This window comes from Dipodomys merriami, unplaced genomic scaffold, assembly GCF_024711535.1.
Source record: "Dipodomys merriami isolate MVZ:Mamm:240054 unplaced genomic scaffold, mDipMer1.0.p SCAF_219, whole genome shotgun sequence".
In the NCBI taxonomy this organism is placed as follows: domain Eukaryota; kingdom Metazoa; phylum Chordata; class Mammalia; order Rodentia; family Heteromyidae; genus Dipodomys; species Dipodomys merriami.
The window spans coordinates 1,676,153-1,696,663 of record NW_027203593.1 but is presented as its reverse complement, the minus strand read 5'-3'; positions in this window follow the sequence as shown (position 1 = coordinate 1,696,663).

Here is a 20,511-nt window from a genome sequence, read left to right as displayed (position 1 = left end):
ACCAAAAAAATAAAGCCATTAGTGGAATGTAAATATAGGCATGGAAAAAAATCATTAAAGCTCCTAAGGAAAAGATCAAAAGTGGCAACTGCTAAAAAAGTTGGTTCTTAAACCCAGAACTGGTGGCTCACACAAGAAATCCTAGTAAAGCTAATGAATTTATTTTTGTGCCAGTACAGGGGCTTGAAATCGCCTCCTGGGCTCTGATTTCTTTTGCTCAAGGATAGCACTTTACTACTTGAGTCATAGCAACACTTCTAGGATATTTGATTGTTTATTGGAGATAAGAATTTCACAGACTTTTCTACCTATGTTGGCTTCAAACTGTGATCCTCAATGTCAGCCTCCTGAGTAGGATTAGAGGTATGAGCCACCGTATCCATATAAGTTATTTTTGTAAGATATAAAAATTTACTTGTATAAGATATAAAAAGCCACATAAAAAAAGCCTTAGAGCAACAAAACTGAAAAAAGTTACATAAAAGACATAAAAATAGCAACACTGACGCTCCAAGTTCAAGCCTCAGTTCCACCACAAAAGAAATGATGTATAGAAGATGAGAAGGAATAACCAGTGACAGAGTTTTAGTCAGTCACTGGTGGCTTACACATGTTGTATTAGCTACATAGTAAGCTAAAGTCAGAAAATACCATTTAAAGACAAGCCCAAGCAAGAAAGTCCATGAGGCATTTTTCCCTTGTGTGCCAGCCATGGGGGTTGAACATGTTCTACTTTACTCAAGGCTGGAGTTCTATCACTCTCAGTTTATTGGTGGGATCCCTACCAGCTAATTGGAGATAAAGAGTCTCATGGAATTTACTGTGAAGGCTAGCTTCAAACTGTGATCCTCGGATTTCAATTTTCTGAGTCATTCTGTGCTTTTCATGAGATTCTTTTTTGTGGGGGGAGGGTCTGGTCATGGGGCCTGAACTCTCGGCTTGGGTACTGTCCCTCAGCTCTTCAGATCAAGGCTAGTGTTCTACCACTTGAGCCATAGCACCACTTCTGGCTTTTTTCTTTCTACTTATGTGGTGCTGAGGAATCGAACCCAGGGCCTCATGCATGCAAGGCAAGTGCTCTACCACTAAGCCACCGTATTTCCAATGAAGAACCAAAAAGAAGAAAATAACAGCTGGAGGTTGACCTGTGGCTCCAATGGTAGAAATGAGAAAATGATTTCTGGGACAGCCCCCACACCTTGCGATCTAGCTCCAGGATCAGCACACACAAAAATAATAAAATAAATAAATAAAAAGAAAGGTGGAAGAATAGGAAGAGACAATTTTAGAAGTTAAAATGAGCAAAACTGAGGTAGTTCACACCTGTTATTGTAGTTACTCTGGATTCTCACATCTGAGGATAAATGTTCAAGGACAGTCCAGTCAGGAGAAGACATGTATTCATCTCTAATTAGCCAATTAGAGTAAAAAAAAACACACAAATTGTGTGGCACACATATTAGAGTTCCAGTCTTAAAAATGTACTGGGACAATACCTAGACTCTGATTTATAGCCCCAAGCCCAGCATACATAAGGAAATAAAAAATAGAAAAAAGTATAAGAAAATCCAATTAAATTTGCAAAATGAGTCATGAGTTTGGTTTTTTGTCTGTAATCCTAAATACTAAGACAGATGAAATCTGAGGGCTATGGTCTCTTATCATCAAATCACCAGCAGACCAAACAAGAAAACAGAAGTGAAGCTGTGATTGGAGTTGTAAAGCAGCAGCTATGAGTGAGAAAGCTATGAAACAGTGCCCTGGCTCAGAGATCCAGACCAAGAATCACAAAAAATGGTAATAAGAAGAGAACCTGGGGCTGGTGACTCATGACTGTAATTCTAGAACCTCAGGAGGCAGAAATATGGTGATCCAGTGTAAAGGCCAACCCTAGCAGGAATGTCCAGATACAGTTGTTTTTAGGCCATCCTGGGGCTAGAACTGTACTACTTCCATATTTTTGACAGTTATTTCAAGGTAAGGACGTTAGACTTTCCAGCTCAGGCTGCTTTGAATCATGATGGTCATATTTCAGCCTCCTTAATCAGGCCAGGCCTTGCATGAGTTCTAGTTCCAGGACCAGCAGGCACAAAAAGAATGCAATAAACATAAAGAAGGGTAGAAGTAGAGAAAAACCAATAACTGAAGCTTCAATAAGCCAATCAGCCAATCATTGGTAGCTCATAACTGTAATTCTTGTTTCTGAGGAGGGTGTGTGTGTGTGTGTGTGTGTGTGTGTGTGTGTGTCTGTGTGTCTGTGTGTGTCTGTGTGTGTCTGTGTGTGTGTTCGTGTGTGAATCTGGTTACTTGAATTTGTACTGTTTTGCACAAGGCTCTATTAATTTCAACTTTTTATTGGTTAGAATTGGAGATATGATGGACTTTCCTGCCCATGCTGGTACAAACTTTGATCCTCAGATTTCAGCCTCATGGGTCTGGTCTGGATGTGCATGATACGCATTTCTAATTAACCACGAAAACATGAGCGAATAAAACCTCAAGTTCGGCTGTTGTTCAACTGGTTGATTTGGGAAATAAATTTCTGGGCCTGCACTGAGGCCCTCATTTCAAGTTGCAAGACTAAGAATTAAGAAATAAAAGGAGGATAGAAGTACAAAAGGAAAAGTCAGTGAGAGAGGTTGAAATGAATGAAACATTGGTTGCTCACACATTCAAGTTACTCAGGAAGATGAAATCTACGGATTACAGTTCATGGCTAGCCCAGGGAGAAGAGTGCATGAGACTCATATGTCTAATTTGCCACCAAGAATAAATTACAAGGTGTACTTTGGCACATACAGTTGAGTTCTAGTCTCAAATAGAAAGCTTAAAACAGCACCTCAACTGTAAGTTGAAGTCTAGACACACATTTCAAATAACCAAAAAAGCACAAATTAAGAAAGATGGGAAAAGAGAAAATAAAGTCTCAAAATGAGCATGGATATTGTTCATATGGTATTCATCGTCATTCAGGGTTCAAAGCTAGGCTGGGCAGGAAAGTACATGAAACTCTTATCCCCAAATACCCAGTATAGATATGATTGTAGTTGTAAAGCACTCTATTTGGTGCAAAAGATTAAAAAAAATGTACGTTGACCCAGATATCAATTTCTAGTGCTAAAAATAATTTTAGGGCAATAGAAGAAGAAAGGCCAATTGTAAATTTAAACATAGGCCTGGTGCTCATGGATTATGGCTGCAGTCCTATTCAGGAGGCAGAAACCTGAGGATCAAGTTTCAAGGCCATCCTAAGAAGCAAAGTCCAGGAGACTTTGTGTGTATTTTTGTGTATGTGTGAAAGTTTGTGTGTGTGTGTGTGTGTGTGTGTGTGTGTGTGTGTGTGTGATGTGTGTGTGTGTGATGTGTGTGTGTGTGTGTTTCTGTACTATCCTTTGCCTAGTGTCCAAGCATTCCCAGTCTTTGGGTGGTGAATTAGAGATGAGTATCATGGATTTTCCTACCCAGGCTGGCTTTGAAACATGGTCCTCAGATTTCAACCGCCTCATTCAACTGGAAGTTGAGCCATGGCTTAAGTGGCAGAACTGGGCAAATATTTTCTGGAACTGCACCCAGACCCTGAGTTCAAGTCCCAGGACATGCACAGAAGAAATAAAGAAGAGTAGAAGTAACCAAGGAAGAGAGAGTGATAAAGGCTTAAATGAATCAAACATTGGTGGATCATACATTTTCTACTAGCTATTCAAGAGCCTGAAATCTGAGGATGATGGTTCATGGCCAGCACAGGCAGGAGAGTCCATGAAACTCTTGTCTATAATTAATCAACCCCCTAAAAGGTCCAAAAATTATGGTGTGTCTCATGTAATGGAGGATAGCTTTGAATAAAAACTTCTGGGACAGAATATGAGCTCCAATTTGTAGACCCAGGAACAGCACACACATGCAAAAAAAAAGTATAAAGAAGGTAGTGGCAAGCACATATTAAAGATTTAAAATGACACAAGGGCGGTTGGTCCTGTGTATAATCCTAACTACACAAGAGGCTGACAACTGAGGATTGTGCTTTCAAGTCAGCCTGCGCATGAACGTGCTTGAGACAATTATCCCAACTACCTAGCACAAAGCTTTGAGCTGGGGCTGTGGTGGTAAGCAGCAGCCTTTAGTTAAAAAGCTAAGAAGCAGTCCAGAGAGCCAGAGGTCAAGCTGCAGGATCACTAAAAATTACAAATAAAACACAATCAATGTAAAGGAGTCTGGAAGAAGAGAGACTGAAATCTGAGGATCCACAGATCAAAGCTAACGAAATCAAGAAAATCCATGAGACTTTCTGTGTGTGTGTGTGTGTGTGTGTGTGTGTGTGTGTGTGTGTGTGTGTGTGTGTGTGTGTGAGTGTGTGTGTGTGTGTGTGTTTGTGTGTGTGTGTGTGTGTGATCCTGCAGCTTGTGTGTGCCATCCTTAAACTTGTGCTGGTTTGTTCAAGGATAGAGCTCTACCACCCCCAGCTTTTCAGTGGTTAATCGGAGGTCATAGTTTCATGGACTTTCCTTTCCAGGCTGGCTTGATTCATGCTAGGCTTTGGCTTAGAATCTTATCTCCAATTAATTGACAAAAAGTAAAGAAAAAAATAACCCTGGGAATTCAGTTATAGCTCAAGTGGTAGAATTGGGCAATCACTTTCTGGGACAGCAACCAGGCTCTGAGTTGAAGCCCCAGGACAATCTTAGAAGGACTAAAGGAAAAGAGGCTAGAAGTGCAGAAGGAAGATCCAATAACAGAGGTTTAAAAAATCGAGCATTAGTAAGCTCACTGATATTCTATAAGCTACTATGGAGGATGAAACCTGAGGATCACGGTTGAAGGCCAGCCCAGGTAGGAGAATCCATGAGACTCTTATGTCTCATATGTCACCAAAAATATGCCACTATCTGTGCTCTGGTACAAGTGGTAGAGTGCTAGTCTTGAACAGAAAGCTCTGGGACAGCAACCAGGCCCTGGCGCTAAGGTCTCAGCACAGACACCTACAAAAAGGAAGAAAAAAAAACACAAATTATAAAAGATGGGATAAAGAGAAAATTATAGTTTCAAAATGAGCCATGAGTTGTTGGTTTATGTGTGTATTTCTAGCTTCTCAGTAAGTTGAAATATGAGGATCAATACTCAAATTCAGCTAAGGTAGGAAAGTGATTGAAATTCTTATCTCCAACTACCGAGCAAAAGAGGGAAATGAAGGTGTGGTAGTAGTTGTAAAGTAGTGACATTTGGTGAAAAACCTGGGAAACAGTTCCCTGGTTCATAATTCAGCCCAAAGTTAACCAAACCTGAAATAAGAGAAAAAATGAGCATTTTAAATTCAAAAATAAGCCTGGGGTGGGTGGTTCATGCTTATAATTTTAGCTTTCAGGAGGCTGAAGTCTGAAGATACTATTTAAAGGCCAGCCAAAACAGGAAAGTCCATGGGGCTTGTTTTCTGTATGTGTTCCAACCTGGGACTTCAATTTGTGTAGGAGCTCTACTACTCCCAGCTTCATGGTAGTTGATGAATGTCTCATGGACCTTCTTGCCCAGGCTGGCTTCAAAATGTGATACTCAGATTTGAGCCTCCTGAGTCTTTCAGGGTTTTACAATTATTTAACTATCAAAAGGGAGAAAAATAAAACCTGGTGATTGAGCTGTGGATCCAATGGCAGAAATGAGAAAATAATTTTTGGGACAGCACCCAGACCTTAATATTAACTTCAGGACCAACACACTTACAAAGAATAAAATAAATAAATACAGAGGAATTTGGGAGAAGAAAGAGTCAATTTCAGAGTTTAAAATGAGCCAGTCATAGGTGGCACACACCTGTGATGGTAGTTAATCAAGAGGCTCAAATATTAGGATCACAGTTGAAAGCCAGCCCAGGTAGGAGAATTCATATATTCAACTCTAAGTAGCTACTTAAAACAAAACATTAAAAAATAGCCACATGTTTTGCTGTGGCTCATGACTTAGTGTGCTAGCACACTGGGACAGCACCTGGGCTAATTTGTGGACCCAGGACTAGCATACAGAAGGAAATAAAAATACAAATAAAAAGGTGTAAGAATGGCTAGGAATATGGCTTAGTGATGGAGTGCTTGCCTAGCATGTTTGAATCTCTGGGTTTGTTTCCTCAGTATCTCATAAGTAGAAAAAGCTGAAAATGACACTGTGGCTCATGTAGTAGAGTTCTCTACTTGAGTAAAATAAGTTCAGGACAGTGCCCATGCCCTGAGTTCAAGCCCCAAGACTAGGAAATAGAAGAAAAAAAGATGTGAGAAAATCCAATTAAAATTTCAAAATGAGCCCTGAATTTTGGTTGATGCTTAGTGACTCAGAAAACTGAAATCTGAAGTTCATAGCCAGCCTGTGTAGGGAAGTGCATGTCTCCAATTAACCACCACCACCAACAACAACAAAAACAGATATGAAGCTGTGGTTGTAGTTGTAAAGCACCAGCCTTGAGCGAAAAACCTATGAAAGAGTGCCCTGGCTCAGAAATCCAGCCATAAGATCACAACAAAAAAAATTAAATGGTTAGAATTAGAGAACCTGGAACTATTGCCTCATGTCTGTAATTCTAGAAATGCAGGAGGCTGAAATATAAGATCCAGTGTAAAGGCAAACCCAATCAAGAAATTCTAGGAGACTGTTTTGCGTGTGGTGGCCATACTGGGGATAAGTTTTATTGATTGAATTGAGACAAGAGTTTCATGGACTTTCCTGCTCTGGCTGCTTTCAAACTATGATGTACAGATTTCAGCCTCATGAATCAGGCCATGCCTTGAATGAGTTCAAGGTCCAGGACCAACACGCACACAAAGAATGAAATAAATGAAAAGAAGGGTAGAACAAGAGAATAAAGAGGCAATAACAGAGGTATAAGTGAATCAAACATGGATGGCTCATATCTGTAATTCTAGCTGCTCAGGCTGAAATTTGAGGATACTGTTTAAAGCTCAGCTCAGGTATATGAGTTCATAAGATATCATTGTCTCTGTCTCTGTCTCTCTCTGTCTCTGTCCTTGTCTCTCTGTCTCTATCTCTCTGTTTCTCTCGGTGTGCCAATCCTAGAGTTTGAACTTGCACTAATTTGCTCAATGACATACTACTCTCAAATTTTTCGTAGTTAATTGGATAAAAGAGTGTTAAGGACTTTTCTCAATTATCAGCCTCCTGAATCTAGCCTAGCTCTACATGATTCTCTTCTCTCCAATTAACCTCCCCCTAAAAGCCATATATTATCGTTAGTCCCATATGTGTCATGAGACAGGATCTGAGCTTCAATTTCTACTCACAAGAAAAGAAAAAATGAAAAAAATAAGAAAAGAATGTGGAATCAAGCACATATTAAAGTTTTAAAATGATCCAGATGTTGCTGGTCATGTGTGTAAACCTTTCTATACAAGAGGCTGACTTTTGAAGATTTCAGTGTCAAGTCAGCGTGGGCAGAAACATGCTTGAGACTTTTATATACAGCTACACAGCACAAAACCTTGAGCTGTGGCTGAGGTGGTGATAAGACTAGCCTTGAGTGTAAAAAGTAAGATATAGGTCCCAGAGTCAGAGGTCAAGCCACAGGACCAATAAAATTTTCAAAGGAGAGAGGGTGAATAGAGGCTGAAATCTGAGGATCATGGTTCAAAGCCAGCCCGTAGAAGAAAGTCCATGAGGCTTTCTCTGTGAGTTCATCTGTGTGCTATACTATGGCTTGAACTTGTGCTGTTTTGTTCAGGATAGAGCTCCACCACTCCCAACTTTCCATTGAGTAATTGGAGCTAAGAGTCTCATGGACTTTCCTGCCCTGGTTGGCTTTGAACCATGATCCTCAGATTTCAGACAGCTTATTTATGCTGGACTTGGCATAGGACTCTTATCTCCTATTAACTACCAAGAATTTAAAAAAAACTGGAGTTGAGCTGTGACTCAAGTGGCAAACTGGGCAATCACTTTCTAGGACAGCATCCAGAGCCTTAGTTCAAGCACCAAGACAAAGCAAGTATAGCCAAAAGCTATAATTTGGCTCATGTTGTAAGCCACTATTCTTGAGGAAAAGCTCTGGCATTGTCTCCAGGCCTGGATTTGTAGCCCCAAGACTAGCCAATATGCAAAAATAAAGAACACGGAAAATTTTTAAAAAAAAGTGGAAAAAAGAAAATATTAACATTTTTAAATGAGCAATAGGTTTGTGGTTCATCTCTATAATCGGATCACCTAAGGAAGCTGAAATCTGAGGATCATGGTTTGAAGCCAGACTACCCAGCAAAGTACATTAGAATCTTAGGTCCAATAAGCCAGAAAAAGTTAAAAGTTGAGCTGTGATTGAAGTTGTAAAGCATCATTCTTGAGTCAAAATGCTCAGAAATAGATGGGCGCTGGTGGCTCTAGCCTGTAATCCTTGTACTCAGGAGGCTGATATATGAAGATCATGGTTTAAAGCCATCCTGGGAAGGAAAGTTTATGAGACTTATCTCCATTTAACCATCAGAAAACTTGAAGTGGCGCAGTGGCTGAAGTGGTAGAGCTTTCGCCTTAAGCTGAAAAGCTCAAAGACAGCAGTCAGGCCCAGAATTCAACCCCTACCCTCCTTAAAAATAGGTAATAAATAGCAATAAGTCTCAGAGATCGGGTCTACTGACCACAATAAAAAAGCATTGAGATTGAAGACAAGACCTGATTAAAAACATTAAAATAAGTCTTAGGCTGGTTGCTCATACCTATAAACCTAGTTACACAGGAGGCTGAAATCTAAGGGTCGCAGTTCAAAGCCAGCCATAGCAAGAAAGTGCATGAGACTTGTGTGTGTAATTATCAGTACTAGGGCTTGAACTTGCCCTGTTTTACCCAAGGCTAGAGTTCTACTACCCACAGCATTTTGGTGATTAATTGGAGATAAGAATCTTGCTCTGAAGTTGGCTCAGTGGTAGAGTGTTTGCCTTGATACATGAGGCCCTGGGTTTGCTTCCTCAGAACCACAGAAACAGAAAAAGCCGGGAAAGGTGTTGCAGCTAAAATTATACAGCGCTAATTTTAAACTGGAATGCTGAGGGACAGCCCCTAGGCGCAGAGTCCAGGCCCCACAACCAATGGCAAAAAAATAAAGGACCCTCAGACTTTGCTGCTCAGACTGGCTTAAAACCAAGATCCACATACTTCAGTCTCCTTAGTTGTGCTGGGATTTGCATGAGACTCTTCAAAAAAGAAAGAAGCCGGAAGTTGAGATGTGGCTCAATTGGTAGAACTGAGGAAAATCTCTGAGACAGTGGCCAGTCCCTAGTTGGAGAAAAAAAGAAACACAAAAATTTTCAAAAATAAATAATAAATTGTAATACAGAAAAAAAATTTTAATATGATACATAGGAAAACTATGTTTCTTTTAAATGCAGCAAACCAAAACAAACTACACAGTTTCAAAATGGCATAGAGAGAGTAAAGGAAAAAGGAAAATTTTATAAATTCATATAAATATTAAATACAAACTGAAATGACCAAAATGTAATGTGATCTCTCACTCATATCTCTCACTTATAATTGTTAACAAATAATTGTCCCTCCATTTTCAGCATGTAGTATGGGGATTTAGAAATGATCTCTCTATGCAGTTTTGACTGAATAGGGATCTTCCTACTTTAGCGTCTTGAGTTATAACTCCATGAATTGCCCTCATTTTAATACACAAATTATCCTTTAAAACTCAACATAAATATTCAAATGATGGATTATGTGTAAAAGCATGAATAACATTAGAGATCCACCAGAGATCCTCTGAGGAATACAATCATAACAATAGAAGAGCACCTACCTCTCAAGGTTGGTAACAGAAAGAAGATTTAGGGATTTTTGGTTTTTGTTTTTGATATGCAGGGGGTTGAAAGCACGGACTCATGCTTGCTAGGCAGGTATAAAATTCAGTTACATTAATTATATGCACACTATTTTGTAACCATTACCTCTGTTTGTGAACTTTCTTTTCAATACTTATGGAATCCACACAATCATTGAGTAATAATCACCCCAAATGACCTGTCCCAGAAACTTTTAATCTTCCATTTTCTCTTATGAAATGGTTTAGTCAATATATCTCACATAAATAGATTATTTTTGTGTCCATCTATGACAGACATATATTAATTGCAGCCTTTTTTGGATGAGTCATAATTTATGCATACCTCATATTTTATAAACCTATTCACCTGATAGACACTCCAGGTGTTTCCAACCCCTGACTATTGTGAACATTGCTGAAGTTATCATTGGCATATGAGCTATTAGCTTTTTTCCTTTCTTTTGGGTATGAAATAAGTAATTTTATTGCTCATTGTTGGGTCATGTAGTAATGCTATGCCATGTTAGAAGAATGTGTCAAATTCTACCATAATTGCTATATCACTATTCATCAACACAGAAATGTACAAATGGTAAATAAAATGTACAAAATTATTTCAAATCTTCCAGAGCTGTGCCCTAAAGGATCATTTTTTTTACTTTTCACTTGGTTTTATTTAGGTCATGGAGGCCTGGAAGTATGTAGCATTGTCTAGAGCTGAAGTGAGAACAATACCAGATGCACCTGATCTAGCCTCCAAAAACATTTATACTGGTAGTCATTTTTTTCTAGAGATAAATTTTAGTTATTATATGCATGGTCACTCTTTTAAAATAACGTTTTGAATTTCAAAATGACATATAACTCTAACCATTCTGTGTACCATCTTTATAATAAGAAAAAATATATTTACAAAAAATATAAAAAGACAAAAAAGGGTTTGAACTAGCTAAGGTTGATGTCAGCTTCCCAGCAGAAAAATATCTTACAATCACAGTCTTATAATGACCGAAGTAACATAATACAATAAGACCTCATCTCAAGTAAAATGAAGAGCAAGGATAGTGGGCAGGGGTCAAGAGGTAGAGCACTTGCTTGCCAAGCACCAGCTTCTGAATCAAAACCCCAGTACTGCCAAGGGATAAAATAAAGTATTAAAATATAAGGAAAGATGCAGATAATAGTATGATGGTTGATATGGAGGCCTACACCTGTAATACAAACACTTGGAGAGACTAGGCAGCAGAATTGTGAAGTTAAGATCAGTCTTGGCTACATAATGAGACTGCATCTTAAAGAATAACATAGAATAAAATAAATCAAACTACATTTTAAAAGACAAGGGTGTAGTTCAATTGTAATTCAAGTAGTTTGGCATGTGCAAGGAACTGATACAATGCACAAAATTTGCATGCTTTAATAACTACAATGTCAGTTGTTCAGTGCAGTACTAGGTGCTCCTTGGATGGAATCCCTCTTGAGGCAACCTAAGGCAGTTGGTACACCTGTCTTCTGGGCTGGACTGAGGGTGTTTGTGAGCAAACAGTATTTTGAACTGCATTCTTGGATACCACTTACAACTCTTTTTTTAGTAGATCCCCTAGAAATCTCTCCCATCCCATCAATAGCCTTATGGCTTTCAAGTGAAGTTATCTTTGATATATGTGAGGGCTCTCCTCCCCTTTGTCTGGAACTGCTCTGTTCCTGGGCCCACATTCAGCAGCTTGTTTTGAGAATAGTGGTAGATATTTTGATAGCCATCTCTATCCTCTGCCATTGCCTCCTCAAATTAGTTTTTGGTGTCATTATGAGCCTGCGCAGAGGGTAGAACCAGCCTGGGCTGGCTTTGAACCGTGATCCTCAGATCTCAGTCTCCCGATTAGCTAGGATTACAGACATGAGCCACCTGCAACCGGCCATCATTTCTTTCTTCCAGGAATATTTCAGGGGAATGGAATAGGACAGCTGCACATACATTCATTACCAACTGCCCAAGGGTGAGCCACATGCTTACACCAAATCCACTGACCTTGATATTGCATTTGGTGTCCAAAAGGATGTTGTTGGACTTAAGGTCTAGGTGTGTGATTCTGTTTTGGTGTGAACAGCACTTACATTTTGTGTGAAGAGCCTCCTGGCTTCATCTTCATTTAGGTGGCAGAATTTTAAGATCCACCCCAGGAGGTGGATCTTAAAAATGTCCACCTCATTCTTTATCCGATGATGAGGACTCTCACTTCCAGAGTATTTTCAATGCCACATCCTTGTCTGTGACGTGGGGGTGGGCAAGCTTGATTTGTCCAAAGGTAACTTTGTCGATGATCTCTTTCATCAGGTATTGTTTGATGATCTACTAATTCAAGGAGCTTGAGGATGATTCTTTGTATTCTTCCATCCTTCTCCTATGATGGCAGGTAGTAAGTCTACCTAAAATAACCTAAAGAAAATTATGGAAAACCCTGAAAAAGTTAAAAGAAATACCAAAATCCAAGCGACAATCAGTCCCCGCAAACAACAATTCATTTAGTTTTGAGTCAGTCCAGCGGGTCATCAAGCAAGAGCTCCCAGATCTGTTAACTGACATAGGTTGGAGCACAGTGGTTTCCTATATAACTTGCATGACCTCTTACAATGAAACAATCACAACCAGGCATAGTGATATCATGGAGGAAATGGATCAAACAGAGTGTGAGGTCAGAAAAAAAGTAGACCAATCATAGCCTGCCAGCCTTGACACTTTAACTCTTAAGCCTCAAAAACTGTTGCTAAGGACTCCAGGTGGGCTTGAGGTTGCTCTGGTCATTAGCATGGCATTTCTGAAACCACTAGGACAGTGGTCAAAAGCCTCTGATTTTCTAGAGGACTAATGCATCTTACATCTTATAAATTGCTTCTCTAGATACACTAGCTAATAGCCTCCATTCTTTTTTTTTTTTTTTTTTTTTGTCGGTTGTGGGGCTTAAACTCTGGGCCTGGGCGCTGTCCCTCAGCTCTTCAGCTCAAGGCAAGCGCTCTACCACTTGAGCTACAGCGCCACTTCTGGTTTTCTGGTGGTTTATTGGAGATAGGAGTCTCACGGTCTCTCCTGCCCGGGCTGGCTTTGGACCGCAATCCTCAGATCACAGCCTCCTGACTAGCTAGGATTACAGGCGTGAGCCACCAGCGTGGCTTAGCCTCCATTCTTGATGGCCACCTTATCCTATGTCTTGTTCCAGCAATGGCGTCATGCATGGCCTCCCTCTTTCTCAATGACAGCTTTGTCCTACAACTTCCTCCTGATATGATAAGCTCCAGGCTGGCTTTGAGCCACCATCCTCACAATTCACCTTCCTGAGTAGTTAAGATTATAGGCCTGAGCCATTTGTAGGTATTTAGCTCATCTCTTACATTTGGCCAAAGTATATTTGTTAGAAAGGTACATTTTAGTTATGTCCTTTTTAGCACTTTAAATTTGTTACCCTTGCTGTCTAATAGTTAATCTAGTTTTTCATGAGCAATTTATCATGATATCATTGAAGATCACTTGTGTGTGATAAGTTGTGTCTCTGGGCTTTGGGGGGTTTTCTGTCTTTGTTTAATTAGAATGTGTCAGTGTGGACCTGTATAATCATGTTGATTGACTTTTTTGATTTGGTAGATTCCTGCATAGAAGGGTTCATGCTTTCATTCAAAATTGGGAAGGTATTGGTTATTATTCCTTCAAATACTCTGTATTTCTTTTTTTTTCTCTCTGTACATTATACATATATACACTATACTTTATACATACATTACATATTCACATTGTATATGGAATATACATATATGCCTACATATTTATATCATATATACATTTATATACATATATTTATTTTCACATAGCTTCCAGTTTTGTGATTGTTTTTAGTAGGAAGTTTAGATTGATCCTAGCTACTCCATCAGAGTTAGAGTAAGCAGAGCTAGCCACACCACCCCCCCTCTATCTCTCACTCTCTTTCTCTCACTCTCTCGCTTGCTCTGATTTCCTGCCTCTGTCAGGTTTCTGAGCACGGGGCATTGCTTATCTTCTAGTGTGTGCTGTCATCTTTTCAATGTCATGTTCTGCTTCAATGGCCACCAGGCCTGCGCCTGGAAGAAGAGCTGCTCCAAAGTCAGCCTGCATGGGTGCATCTGCCTGCCTCTGTCTTGATGTCAGAGCCCCTGCACCTACTGGGGTGGCCTAAGCAGATGCCCCTGTGCCAAGTCTGATAACTGGTGACTGTGGGCACCACAAGCACAGCCTCTTTTTTTACCCATCAGAGGTCTGCGGTGGAGCTTCAAGGTGTTACCCTGTTGGTGGCTATGCTTGGAGCAAGGCTGGCAGCTGCAGAAGCCTCACTGTGGCCTGACTTCTGGGGCACAACTTATGCCACGGTTTTCTCTGGGCTCTTTTCAGAATAAATTGGCAGGTCCAGTAGGAGAAGCTGAGCTCAGCAGGACCCTAAACACAGAGAAGGCAATGGAGCTGGGAGGGGCAGGGTTGTCCAGGTTGGCAGGTGGCAGATGATGAGCCTATATTAGTAGTCTGCTGGCTTCCAAAAGAAAAGCTAGACTTGCTTGCTTCCCAGAAATATCCTCAAACTGGTTGCACCAGAGAGTCCCATGCTGTTTGGGGGAAACTGCTAAAGACTGCAGTAGATGGACCAGGATCATTTGGTGCTGTTTATGAGCAATTAAATGCTGTGTCTTGCATGGGAAATCTGAAGGTTATGTAACACTGCAAATCCAGGGAAGCCAGAGCCCAAGCCGACACCAGGATTGTCCAACTGCGCACTGGGCGGTCTTGTAGGTGTAACCTTGCTAGTTGGCTTTGCAGAGTCCTCAACCTGGTGCACTGCTGGCACAAGAACCTGTCTAGCATCTCCTCAACCACAGAACTTGGAGACAACAGAAATCCAACTTGGACAAGCAATGTCCAGCTGGCAAGAGGCCGTTGTGGTCAGTGCGGGTTTGGGCAGAGTGGCAGGCCTGCAGGAGGGAGAACATGTCCCTTCAAGTCATCTGGAGGAAGGGGAGACCCTAGGAATAGGCTCATGGAAAGGCTGGTCTCTCCTGCCCAAAGAGAATACCTCCAGTTTGTTTGACTGTTTGGTTGGGTCTGGGGGTTCACCGCTAGGAAGCAGTGATATTAAAAGACAGTGTTGGTGAGGTTTTCCCAAAATTAAAGCAATCCCTGAGGGAGCAAAAGATTAAGGTTTGCTGAACTTCCCATAGCAGGTGGAGTTGAAGTCACAGCTGCTTCTGTCTTGAATGACTCAGAGGCTTTGTCACCAGAAAACAAATGACTGGATGCTGGCGTGGAGTCCAATGGTTTTAGGAAATTTATCAGAGAGCCTTACTTGGCTTGTATGTCACTAGATAGGGCTAATACTGTGTGCAGAGTTTGGGATTTAGAGCTGAGCATCACAGCTTGATCAGTTTGAAGGGCTGCAGAGACCTCTGGAACATGTTGGACTTTCAGGAGGTCTGAATACATTATGAGATTAGATGTGGTCCTCTGAGCTTCATCCCTGGTTTGCCACAGAGCTGAGCCCTCCATCCCTGCTGTCATGGTACCCTCAGGGTGTGGGCTGTTTTCTGGCAGGTAGAAAAGTTTAGTATGTCTTTTGTTCCCTGAGCCTCATTCTGAAGGGCTGTTGTTGACAGGGAGGATTGTCTCATTGTTAGGTCTGTGTTCTTTGAGTAAGGCAATCTACATACCTGAGAGCAAATCTTACCTTTCTCTCTGAATGTTTAGTTTCTATGGAAGACTGGTGCCTGAAAGGCCTAAGAGTTTAAAGCTCCAGAGGCTTTCTAGGTTTCCAGACATATCCATGGTTTGTTCTTTTTCATCTTACAAAGACAGCTCTAACTTCCTCCTTTAGTTATGGTCTACTGAGCCCTTTGGCTCTGGCATAAATTAGGAAAGACAGGCAGGGTTGTCATGTTGCTAAGAAAAGCCGACAGGACTGACTTGTTGCTGAGAAAAAGTAGGCAGGCCAGTTTTGTTACATAGTGTTATTTTATTCCCCAGTGTTGGTAAACAAGCCTCCAGATTGGACCTCAGGAGATGCCCGTGATCATTGCTCCATTCCTTTTTCCTGTTCTTACCATACTGCATTTCCATTTAAATTCATTTTTAATTTTTGTCAGAAGCAAATAGGCAATTTAAAAATCTATATGTAATGTTAATTTTATTCATGAATTAATAAAATACATGAAGAACATGTCAATTCAAGCAATATAAAATGACAGATGTCATGAGTATGATTTCTGTCCCTCTACTGTTGCTCTCTTGTTCTACCCTGGAGTGATCACTGCTACTAGTTATGTATCCTTATATCTAAATCAAATATGCACAAAGACAGGCTATTAAAAAGAGACTTGCCCACAGCTACCAATGGTTCCCCAAACTGCTATCTTAGTAAGAGGCAAAATTTTCATTCACAATATGGAGATTCAAACTTCTACACTCATGTTCACAGACCTAAGCCAATTCTGTGCTGGAACCACATGACTCATTGTTCACTAAGGAAGAAGTCTGCAATAGCTGGAAATCTGCCCTCTGCCATTCCCACTAAGCCACAGTATCAGGTATGTGGACTAAGGAGTTACACAGGGTTTAATAGACTTTGAGTTTTAACTTTTGTAATTCCACGTTCGCTTCAGATCAAATATTAGGCCTGCGCAGCAGCAGCCCAAGAGGAAGTGATGTCCAGAACTTATGTAAGTGTCACAGACTATTTGAATATGTTTTTACTGAATTGTCTTTTTTTCTACAATCCACACCTATGGCCAAATAGGGGCTTTCTTACAGCTAGCTGACTTATGGCACAACACTGGATCTAATTTATACCTAGTTCTGCAGTCTTGTTCTGGAATATGGCTGTTTCAGTCTTAGATTTAGAAATCCCATCTTTCTCCCTCTCTCTCTTTCTCCTCCCTCTCTGTCCTGCAGTAAACAATTCAAATAATCATTTGTTGAAAAAATGCTTGGAAAATTGTCACAACATTAAATAGCAGTGTCCACCATTCAAGCCTGACAATTGTGTTACAACAGGTGGAGAACAAGCATAATAAAAAGTAAATGCACATAGAGATGCGCACATCCACACCCACAACTACACCAGATAGACACATACATACAAACACAGAAATACACACAAAAAAAATCACAGGACATTTAAACTTTGTTTCTTAATACTTTAAATACACCAAAACATTTGATGCAGTCAGAAAACCACTAGGACAAACACACACACACACACACACACACACACACACACACACACACACACACACTGCCAATACTGGAGCTTCAACGCAGAATGTGGATAATGTCCCTGAAATGTTGAAATGAAATCTACCACTTAATCATTTGCACCACAGCTCTACTTATGTCTTTTCTAGTGGCTAATTGGAGATGAAAAACACATGGACTTTTCTGCAAAAGTTGACTTCAAACCACAATACTCACATCTCAGTCTCCAGACTGATTGAACAATTTACATTCTCACCAACAGTGATATAGCTGCCTTTTGGCCACATCCATGACAGCATTATTTACTAATCAATTTTACATGTTTTTATTAGCCTTCCTGACTGCAGTGAGGTGAAATTACAGTGTTGAATGGTTTACATTTCCTTTATGTTCAGAGATGTTGAACATTTCTTTATGTGTCGATTGGCCATTCTTACTTATTCTGAGAAGTCTTTAGGTCACTACCTTATTTATCAATTGGGATGTTATTTGAGGGTTTATTGGGGGTAATCTTTTGTGCTCTATTTAGATTTTTCCTATTAAAAATAGACCTTGTCTGATGAATTCTTCACCCATTCTGTGGGCTTTGTAGGTAGCTTGGTATGTTCTTTGCCAGGAAGAAACTTTTAAGTTTCAGGCAATCCCGTTTATCCATTCTTTCTTTGATTTCTTGTGATTCTGGATCTTTAGATAGAATCTTTGGACCTGTGTTCTAGGAGCCATGGTGTTTCCCCTGCCACTTCTTGTAATTATTTCATGGTTTCTGGCCTTATATTGATGGCTTGGCATATGTGGACACCATTAATTTGATCTGCCTACAATTCCTTGGTTCACAGAGACAGCATACTGGTACCCTTTCTAAGTAAGATGAGTTGGTTCATCGTTGTTTAGAAAGGGGATGGCTACTCAGAAGTGTGAATATGGAAATAATTGGTGGTAGTCTCAGGCATAATTATTTTAATTACATTTTTAATTGTAAGTACAATGAATCCTAATCTGTGACACTTTTTTCATCACCTCCCTCATCCCTGAAGCTCAACACTTTCTCCTCAATTTTCCTAGTTTCATTGGATTTGAGTTGAAAATTGTGACTTCATTCACCTCCTCCCACCTTTCAAGTGCCAGTTTCCTCATATACATTTTATTATTCTGTTAGATTTTCTAAAGGATTACACCATTTAAATTCTTTCCTACATATACTGTACTTCATGAAATGTATTTATGTATATGTGCATACAAGACTCTATATGTTTATTTACATATAGAACTACCTTCCATATAAGAGAGAAAACATGCATCCTGAATTCACAAATTTTTTTCCAGGTTCCACCCATTTCTTTATAAATGATGAAATATTCTAATAGATGGGTAAAATTACTCTTGTAGATATACCATATTTTCTTGATCCAGTCATCTATTGAAGGCATTTGTGTTATATCTATACCTTGACAGTAAGCATAGCTGTGCAGGTGGCTTTACTTTATCCTGAGTTTTAGTCTTTTGGATAAATGCCCAAGAATGTTAGTACTGGACCACAAGGTAGGTCTAGTTGTTTTGTGTTTTTCTTTTTCAGTGTAGTTGAACAAGTTTACATTCCCACCAACAATGGTTTATGATCAATCTAAATTGCGATGGAAAAAGAGCAAGTCAAGTGGTTGTTTATTTTTGTTGTTGTTGTTTTTGATCAGTTGTGGGACCAGAACACTGAGCCTGGGTAATGACCTTCAGCTCTTCAGCTCAAGGATAGAACACTAACACTTGAGCCACAGAACCACTTCCAGCTTTTTCTGCTTATGTGTTAAGGAATCAAACCTCATGCTTGCAAGGCAAGCACTCTACCCCTGAGCCACCTTCCCAGCTCATCTCAAGTGTTTTGGTTTGCATTTACTTTATGGCCATAGATGTTGAATATTTTTTATGTAATTACTGGCCAATTTTATTTCCTCTGAGAAGTCTCTACTTAGCTTGTTTGCCCATTTGTTAATTGAGTTGTTAATTCTTTGCTAGTATAATTCATTGAGCTCTCTGTATATTCTGATGTAGAGATGGCAAAAATATCTCCTTCCATAGGCTCTCTTTAGCTTGCTAATGATGTACTTTGCCATGCAGAATCTTCTTAGTTTGGCACAATCCCATTTGTGAATTCTCTCTTTGAGTCCAGGCATTATTGATGGTAAACTCTATATTCCTGTTCAGTGGGAGCCAAGGTTAGCAAGGCTTATACTTTCAGAACAATCATTCCTAGATTTCAATCCTAGTGATGGACAGGTATGGTTGCCCCAAGTTTACAGTAGAAAGGTCAAAATCTAACATTTTTCTGATTCTTTAAGCCACACATCTAGTCAAAGCATAGTCTAGAACCTATATTATTCTTGTATAGTCTCAATATAGGTTTTCCTTGTGACTTTCTGTATATTTCTTCCTTAACTATGTACATCTGGTGTACAATATGATGGCTAATGACCACATGGGGATGCCGAGCACTGTAAATTGTGGTGTTGTATTGATTTTGTTGTAAGGATAATGTGCACCATGGAGTTGGAACACTACATACAAAACAATAGGGGAACTACATTTTTGTTAGTTTTGTCAGTCCTGTTAGTTTTGGGGCTTCAGCTCAGGGCATGGACAGGGTCCCTGAGGGTCTTTTGCATAAGGCGAGTGATCACTCTACCACTTAAGCCATAGCGCCACTTCCAGCTTTTTCTGTTTAATTGGCACTGAGGAACCAATCTCAGGCCTTCATGCATTCTAGGCAAGCACATTACCACTAAGCCACATTCTAGCCATTCAGTTATTTTTTAAATGCTGGCTTTTTCACGAGGTTCCCACTTTCTTGACCAGGCTGGCTTTGAACTGTGATCCTCAGATCGCAGCTTCCTGAATACCTATGATTACAATCATGAGTTACTGGTGCCTGGCAAATGGTGGTATTTAACCTAATTTTAATTTTCCTCATTGATGGAACAGCTGAGTAGATAACATGAAGAAAGGGGAAAGGTAGAGGAAAAAACAACAGTAGTAGATACTGGAAAAGGAAAGGAAAATACACAAAAATTAGCAAAATGAAGTAAAGGTTGCAATTTAATTAATAGCAATAGACCAATGTTGCTTTTTTATTTTACAAACATATTACTGTTACATTCCATTAACAGTAGGGAAATGAAGGGCCATACAAATTGTTTACAACATATAAAATTTTCTGTATACTATATTTATGCCAAAACAATTTATTGTAAAAAAATGCCAACAAGGCAAGGTGTGAAAACATATGCTTGTAATCTCAACTCTTAGGAGCTAAATTGGGAGGACTGAAAGTTGTTATATAGATTATGGAAAAACTGTCTCCGAAGTAAAGGAAAGAAAAAATAAAAGGGAAAAAAACAACTAACCAAATGTGTCCTAGGCAATTTTGTTAAAGGAAATACCTTTTTTTCCCTATTGTTAG